Source organism: Euprymna scolopes, chromosome 38, assembly GCF_053919585.1.
Source record: "Euprymna scolopes isolate OS-2025 chromosome 38, ASM5391958v1, whole genome shotgun sequence".
Lineage (NCBI taxonomy): Eukaryota > Metazoa > Mollusca > Cephalopoda > Sepiida > Sepiolidae > Euprymna > Euprymna scolopes.
The window spans coordinates 20,213,644-20,223,014 of NC_136519.1; the positions used below are offsets into that span (position 1 = coordinate 20,213,644).

Below are 9,371 nucleotides of genomic sequence, written 5' to 3' on the forward strand. Positions count from 1 at the left end.
TGATTTTTTTTTTAGTTTTTTATGAAAAAGGAAGTCAAAATTAAGACTATAAAAAACAATTTTTATTAAGAGCGAACCTCAGTCGTCAGGTCTGTAAAAAAAAAGACGTGGAATAATAAATGTTTTCTAATACAAATTGTTTTTACTTATGTGTTCATTTGTCTCTTTGAAGTTCGTTTGTTTAATATATCGGTTTGCAATATAATTTTGTCATTCTGTCAGACTCAAATTTTAAATCTATATATCTATAAAAGTTAAAGTGTGTGTGTGTGTGTGTGTGTGTGTGTGTGTGTGTGTGTGTGTTTGTCTGTGTACATTTCCCTACGAAATAACTCTGTCAATTTTTAGTCTACAGACTCGAAATTTGATATACAGGGTACTGAGATTTGGAAAAATCTATGTGATCGGTTTTTAGCCAGAAATTTGGCGATTAAGGGGTCAAAGTTCAACGATTTGAGCTTTGAGAACTCTACCAAACTTCTCCGACAATTTTGGGTCTACACACTTTAAATTTTAGATATAGCTTCCGTGGACATGAATCTAACTTAATAACTTGATTTGAGCCCAAAACAATAAATTTTCAGGGGTCATAATAGGGGTCAAAGTTTAAAAAATTACCCCCTTTTTTTTGCTCAGCATACACCTCCAAACACCCGGGCAACGCCGAGCACCCATGCTAGTATATATATATATATATATATATATATATATATATATATATATATATATATATATATATATATATATATATAACTACTTCATTTACTCACAATACTGGGAACTCAAGGAAAGCGAACGGTCGCTGGTAGTAGAATGGAAAATATTAAGACAATCAAACACATGTACAAACCTAAACGATCCATGCAGATTATGCCTTCATGAAAAATTTGCTATCCTATACTTTAAAGAACCACAAAATCTATTAAACTGTAGGAGAGAAATAGTGAACAACTGTGTTCACAGGATAAAATTTACTCTAGGATAGGGATACAAAATAATTTTAAAACTAACAAAAACAATAGAAAATAAACAAATAAATAAATAAACATGCATTTACATAAACTATCACACATATATATGCATGTATATATATATATGTTTGTGTATTAAGCTATATATATATATATATATATATATATATATATATATATATATATATATATATATATAGCTTAATGTAAAAGGAAAAGAGAAAGTTCAATTCGACAAAGGAGACTTATCCGGATAATGCCAAGCTCAACAATAATTATTGGAGCTTATACAATAGGACAACAAGAGTATGAAATAAAGACATAAAACTATATATTGGTAGATATAGAATGGATCATTTATTTAATAATGGAATACAGGCAAAATTTGGGGGATAGAAGGGACTCTTTATGCTAATGCTTCTCATCAGAAGAGTAGAGAAGGTACTAGGTATCATGGAGAAGATGCGGCGTCTAGCTAAGGTTCATTCGGGACGAAAGAGATTAAGAGGAATTATAGAATGTTAGGGGAAGCTTTATTGAATTCTAAATAAATGAGGAGAAGCTTGTTACATATATATATGGTCTTTAACATAGTATTGAGATTCAGGAGTATATGTATTATGGTTAAATAGGGGTGTATTGTTGCTGCATGGTAATTTATTTTAACAGTTTGTGGGGTGTCTATTTTCTATGGAGTGGGTAATTTTGATTTTGATTGGTGCCACCTAAACGGCAAATAGCGGCTATATAATCGCTTATAATTTTTTTTTTTTTTGGGGGGGGGTTATAACTGAAAGGTAATATGCGGCAATATATTTATAAGTTTCTACTGTTATGATATAGGGAGTATGATCATAAGGGGGCGGTCGGAGATTAGTGCCTGTTCATTAGTTGATTAGGAAGCGCGCGGTGGATACTAGAAAGCGGATTGGCTAACTAAAAACTCAATAGAAGGTGCATATATAAGAACGCGAGACAACCACAAAATTCTCGCATAAGCCCGAGGAATCCTAGAGTGGATGCAACGCGGAATGTTCAGTTTAGCTTAATCTTAATCGCCATATATATTTTATAACTTACTATATATATATACATATATATATATATATATATATATATATATATATATATATATGTGTGTGTGTGTGTGTGTGTGTGTGTGTGTGTGTGTGTGTGTGTGTGTGTGCTTTTGAGGGAAACATTCTTGTTTTTTTTTTTTAAAAGACTTTTTGTATTCCTACACGTCAACACACAGGAAATAAATACAGAAAAGATATAAACATTTATATTTTTTTTGTATTGATTTTTTATTCATACATATTTGAATATATATATATATATATATATATAGAGAGAGAGAGAGAGAGAGAGAGAGAGAGAGAGAGAGAGAAATAGAGAGAGAGAGAGATGGATAGAGAGATAGCTTGTATAACTGTACTTTCCAAGATGTAAATCCAATGACACTCTGATGTTTATCAAAAAGTACTTACTGGCAAGCAGAGCGTAATTATCATGTTTATTTATTACAGGGTGACCCAAAAAAAACGGGCCCAACTCTAATTAGGCCCCGTTTCTTAGTGTTTTGTCCGAATGAAATGAAACTTTGGTTTTAACTAGTTTATTATATTCAAAAAATCACATCAAAACATTAGGGCCTTTGGCCTTTTTTCTCCGTTGACTGTAAAATGCTCAGAAAAACAATTGAATGTCCTCGTTTTTTTTTTTTTTTGGTCACCCTGTATTTATGTAGCTAATTATGTTTGTATAAATAAATAGCAATACTATATATATATATATATATATATATATATATATATATATATATATATATATATATATATATATGGGTTAATATTTTCCAGAGGCAAAGTAACTAACAAAGTTTTTAACGAGGTTAATGCAAGAGTACTCAATACCGAAGTAGGACAAAATAATGGTAGACTTAACTTTCGTATTAGAGGTTTGTAGTTAGAAGTAACTAACTGAAACATCCTCATGAATGTCTAGCGATATATCAAGTTTTATGTAAAAACAACAAAGTATATGTGTGTGTGTGTGTGTGTGTGTGTGTGTGTGTGTGTGTGTGTGTGTGTGTGATTTCAGTTTATTTATTATCAGCTATCATAACAATGCTGTTTGTAATCCCCTTTGTATCCATTGGGTGGTATCAAAAATAGGAGGCATTACTTTTGGGACGTCCTTTGTAAAACAATCTTGCTTTGAAATAGTGTGCGTTAGAGAAAGTCAGATATAGTTAGATAGAGCACGGGGAAGTAGGAATTGAACTTCATGCGATTTTGTCGATCATCTGTTGAAACTTCCGTCTTGATTTACTGAGAAATTATTAAAAACTGAACTTAAACATGGATTATTAAATTTGCTGAAGAAAGCTAAAGGCATAAACGGAAATGTTATTCAACCTGAAAAAGAAACAGATGAGACGAAAGTGTCATGTTTTAGTGGGAAAGCAATAATTTTTTTCAAGAGAAAAAATTATTAATCTCGTTTATACCAAACAAAATGCGTAATTCAAGATTAACGCAGTAATATATCGTGGTTTTCCTTATTTCTTGTTAATATGGATGTTCACCCATACTACGACGATCATCTGATAATCTTTAGAGGATGATGGCTGGCACGTGCTGAATCATGATGCAAGGGTTGCGCAATCCCTAAAAACTCCTCTCTTGAGTCGACACTGCTTGATTCCAGTTGAAAAGAGAATTCCAGGACGACTAAAAACAATGCCAAAATAAGCAGAAAGAACTGGTTTTGCTAAATGATCACCTGGATATTCTTAATACAAGATGCCTTAAATAAGATTCCAGATTTTTTATTTGTACAGGCATCAAAAATTGTCGTAGACACTTTAAAATTCAGTATGTTATTGCTATACATCTTATGAGATGACGGACCAATTTTTATTTCAGGTTCAAATGAACAGCTACAGTAGGAATTGGAATACACCCTACTAAAGCCTGATTGTCACAAAGCTGGTGAATTTCAAAAATGCAATCTGGACAGGACACTTTAGAAGAAGGATATGCTATAAAATTCTGTTTTAAACTCGGAAATGTATGGAATGCTTCAGACTGCTTTTGGACCATCTTGCCTGGATCGAGCCTGTAATCCATACTTTGTCCCTGTGACTTTTGGTTATCTCCTAAGCTCAAAGAAAACTTGAGAGACTGTGGTTATGAGACAACTGAGGAGGTGACATAGGCTGTGGCAAGGGTCATTGACACGCTCACATAAGAGGACTTCCATGGAGGCTTCCAGAAGTTGTTAGAATGGTACAACAACCAAAGTGTTTAAACGTTGCCTTAAGGAGAAGTGCTTTCCAACCTCATCAGTATGCCCTGTATTTAAGAATTCAGGTGATAAGTCATTTCCCTTTCAATACAAACCAATGAGTCTCCTGAGTGCCATAAGTAAGTTGCTGGAATCCATATTAAATAGAAAAGTCGTCAACCACCTCAGCAGAAATAACCTTCTTAGTAACATGCAATATGGTTTCGGTCTACAGCAGATGTGCTAACAGTTATATCTCATAAAATTGGCGAATCTCTCGACAAAGGCTTCATTTCTAGGGCAATAGCTCTTGACATATCAAAGGCCTTCAATAAGGTATGGCATAAAGGTCTACTTCGCAAGATTTCCAGCTACGGTATAACTGGAAATGTTTTCTCTATCATTAAATCATTTCTCTCTGATAGGCTCATAAGAGTAGTGGTTGATGGACAGAAATCAGAGGCCAACAGTATTAATGCTGGAGTCATTCAGAGGTCCATCCTGGGCCCAATTCTCTTCTTGATCTACATCAATGATCTCCCAAAACACTTACTTAAATCATTCGTTGACATCTATGTTGATGACATGACTATCTACAGCAACACATCAAAGGCCGTAAATGACGATGTTCTTTCTGATTCTCTCTCCTCAGATCTTGAGCACGTGGTACAGTGGAGGAAGAGGTGGCTGGTTACCTTTAATGCATCTAAGACCAAGCTCCTGTCATTACATCATAAACGCTCTGATCCTCAACTGGCATCGATTTAAATGAATGGCTCTCGTTTAGGGGAGGCCCTATGTTTTGATAAGCTTCTGGGCTTGACCTTTACTCCTGATCTGAAATGGAACACATACATCCAGTCTGTGGCCAAGGTCGCTGGGAAAATGGTGGGATCCTTCTACCACTCCTGAAGATATCTCACTAATGATGCAATTCTCTATCTATATAAAAGCCAGGTACGTCCAAGGATGGGGTACTGCTGCCACATCTGGGCAGGAGCTGCTAAAAACAGCCTATCCTGCCTTGACAGAATACAAAATAGACTTCGTGGCTTGGTGAGGGATGCCCTTTTCTCTACCCTGCAACCTCTTTCCCACAGAAGAGACGTAGCGAGCCTGTCGTTGTTCTATCGTTATTTCCAAGGCAAGTGCTCGTCTGAGCTCCATTCTCTGGTCCCCCCTCGCCAATCTTTCACGAAAAACATCCGACTAGCTGAAACCACTGTCAATAATTTTCCCCACTCTTTATCCGTGCCTAAATCAAAACGTAGATTCCATGAACAAAGCTTCTTTCTTAGAACTGCACACGTGTGGAACTCTCTGCCACTTGCCTGTTTCCCCCCCCCCGACTTCAACTTTGATGGCTTCAAGTCCAATACAAACAAATTTCTGATGAACCGCCCCCTTAAGTAATGACACCTTATCAAATCTCCAATACTAACTATTACTACGATACTATCCCATTGATTACTGTACATACAATAACCCTTATCCCCGAGTGGCTTCTGGGCCTTGATAAGTGGTGACCACCATGTAAAAAAAAAACAAGTGCATTGCAGCTGGAGGAGATTACTTCGCAGAGGACAAGAGTTTCATGTGTGTACTATCAATAACAGTGGCCATAGGAAAAAGTCTGGAAACTTATTGAAGGCACCTGTAAGTGAGCAAACAAACTATTAATAACTTTAAATTACAATTCTAGAATCTATATTACAAGTAAGAAATTCTGTATTCCTCTATTACCAAGGCTAAGATACGATCGACAGATTTTGCGGGAATTATTAATTTAATGGGTGTCTAATAAGGATTAATTATTTGTATCATTTGGATTCTTCGGACTACAGTTTTCCTTATGAGTATTTTCTTTATATCGTTTTGGTCGATGTAATATCCGCCCTTCTTTTTTTTTTTTTTTTACATAGGCATCCCCACTTATCAAGGCCAAGAGGCCACTCGAGGATAAGGGTTAAAGAGTGTACAGTAGAAATTGGACAATATAGTAATCGTTCGTAATGGAAAAAGTTTGTTATCTTATATGGAATGGCTCATCAAAAACTTGTTTACGTTAGACTTGAAGACAACCACATCGTAGTCAGCTGGAAAGCAGGAAAACGGAAGACGATTCCATAGACGTGCAGTTCTAAGAAAGAAGCTTTGCTCATGGAATCTACGTTTAGGTTTAGGCACAGATAAAGAGAGGGGGAAATTAGTGATAGTGTTTTCTGCTAGACGAGTGTTTCTTTGGCGAGGGGGGGACCATAGATTGGAGCTCAGGCGAGCACTTGCCATGAAAATAACGATAAAGCGGAGATAAACTTGCAACATCTTTTCTGTGAGAAAGAGGTTGCAGGGAAGAAAAAAGGACATCCCCTACGAGGCTACGGAGTCTATTTTGAACTCAATCAAGGCAAGATAAGTCCTTTCTAGCGGCTCCTGCCCAAATGTGGCAACAGTACTCCATCCTTGGACGTACCTGGCTCTTATATAGATAGAGAATGGCATCAGCAGTGAGATATCTTCAGGCATATCTTATCAAAGCCAGGAATCTTTCTGTCAAACTCAGGAATTTGTAAAGAATTTCGATCGGAACTGTTTATTTAATTTATTGGATTATCATGTCTTCGTTTCATTTGTCATAACTGGGTATAAGCCATAAGTAATTCGCAATTGTATTTTGAGTGTTGCTTGCATTGGGGATTGAACCTCAACCTTCTAGAAGCGTATAATTTCACAATTGAATGTTACCAAGTACTCTATCCACCACGCCACAGATACTTGCGGAATGTATTATTCTAATATTATTGCCATCTGATAAACTCCATCAAATGTCGCCCTGGAGCTTCATCACCATGAAATGGCTACATGAAGAACCATTCCCTAAAATATTGACTTGATGAATGATTACCACAATATGTCCACTTACAGGATGGTGATCTCAAAATGTCCACATAAAGAACTGTCACGTTAAAATAACTATTTGATTAACAGTTAGCTAAATACAATAGTCACCTCGGCATCTCAAAATATCATATATGGACTGGTGCATCCATTACTAGTCTACCACTCTTAGGCAATATCCAAAAAGGAGTCTCAAATCTAATAGGTCCCACACTATAAGCCAAGCTCCAACCTCTGTCTTGCTGCCGCAATGTTGCATCCCTGTGCCTGCTTTCGCAAATACTTTACTGAAATTTGTTCTGATGAACTCATATCACTTGTGTCCCCCTCGACATACACAACCCCGATTAACCCGCCAAGCAGAAACATCCCACACTTTTACTTTTGAGATCCCTTCTCTAAACGTGTCTTCTCTCAAACTGCTAGACTTTGGAATTCCCTCCCTATTTCCTGACTCGTTGATTGTACTAACATGCAGATGTTTTAACGCAGTGTGAACAGACATTTCACTGCTCAACTTCCAAAGTTCTTTTTTTAGACATGATTCTAAATATTAGCCCTTTACTTTCCAAGTGCTAATACGCCTTATTTTTGGATGAAAAAGAGCCAAAAATCTATCAAACGAATTGTCAGCCTAAAATATCCTTGTGAGAACTTTCCTCGCAAGATGTCTATATAAAGAACCGTCACTTTAAAATGTTCGCCTAAAAGAATCGACACCTCAAAACGTCTACTCAATGAACCAGGGTTTCAAAGCGAATAGTCGTTTCAAAATTACTTCTGAAGCACCTTTGACTAATAATATTCAAGAGAAGAGAGGTTATTTCAAAATGCAGTTGCCTCAAAGTATAAAACTGAAACCAATCACAATCGACCAGAGAATTGTTTTATAAAATAATTACTGTCAATAGCTGGAAATTACGTGAACAAGCGTTGCCTTAAAATATCCAAAGAAGGACACTCGCCTTAGAATGTATATCTAAAATGGGAAAATACTCATCTAAATAAATATCACTAAAAATCATGACTGTAATTTAATATGTCCACCTGTAGCCCGGTAACTTCGAAATAAAAAAATCGAAGAACCGCCATTTAAAAATCTCAATAACTATCACCAGACTATCAGTAGATGTCTTGAAATAACGCTTTTTTGTGGGTGACATTATAGTCACCAGAAAAAAAAAAAAAGCGTCACTTCAAGATGACTACTTGAAGAATTGTCATCCAATATGTCTACCTGAAGAAATGTTATCTCAATGAAATGTTAGCCTCAAGAATTATCTCCACCTTAAGAAAGGAAACTTACAAATGTTAACATAAAGACTTACCTAAAAATATTCATATGAAGAAATGTCACTGGAAAACGTTCATGAATAACTGCCTCTTAAAATGTCCATTTGAGGTAGTGTAATTTTAAAGTGCCCATATGAATATAATCGCTCTAAAATTTCACACTAATGAACAATCACTTCGATATATTCACTTGATGAACAGTCACCTCTTAAGAGCTGTCACATCAAATTTTCCATCTGAAGAACCTCGATATTTACAATATACAAATATTAAAAAAAATACGCTAACTGCTACCGCAGTAAAGTAACTCAGATAATTGGTGCCTTAAGATCAAGCAGGAACCGTCTCACTGATTGGATTAAATATAGTCTATTATTAAATTCGTATGCAAAACTATACGGCATAGTCACGTTGACACACTGGTTCCCGTCAGATCACCGAAGTTAAGCAACGTGTAGCCTGGTCAGTACTAAAATAGGTGACCATTTGGGAATTCCAGGTGCTGTTTGTGCTCTCTGCTTATTTCGGCATTGTTTGAATCAGTATTGGGCTTCTCCTTGTTACTAGACTCAAGCAGTGTCGATTCAGGAGAGGTGTGTTCAGAGATTGCGCAACATTTGCCTCGCAATTACACGCGTAGCTATCTTTACAGGGGTGTCCATTGTGTAGTGATAGTGAACGGAGGCATCGTAATCGATATGCAAAGCTAAAAGTAATGTATAAGGCTAATATAGTTTGCTTGAAGCATTGTTTATTGAGTATATAAAGGAAATTAAAATTTTTAGAAAGCAATACAATGCATAGGTGTAACGGATAGACAAATATCAGAGCAACTGAAAATATAATTGTGGAATAAGCTATTCACCTTCATTAATATGAACAACGTTCCAAAAGTAATGTTTTCTATTTTTTATCCCG

At 35.8% G+C, this 9,371-nt stretch overlaps 1 pseudogene; it reads left to right on the plus strand.

Moving 5' to 3' along the window:
• Positions 1 to 8,846: 8,846 nt before the first annotated feature.
• LOC145263324 (5S ribosomal RNA) lies at positions 8,847 to 8,964 on the plus strand (annotated as a pseudogene).
• Positions 8,965 to 9,371: the final 407 nt, after the last annotated feature.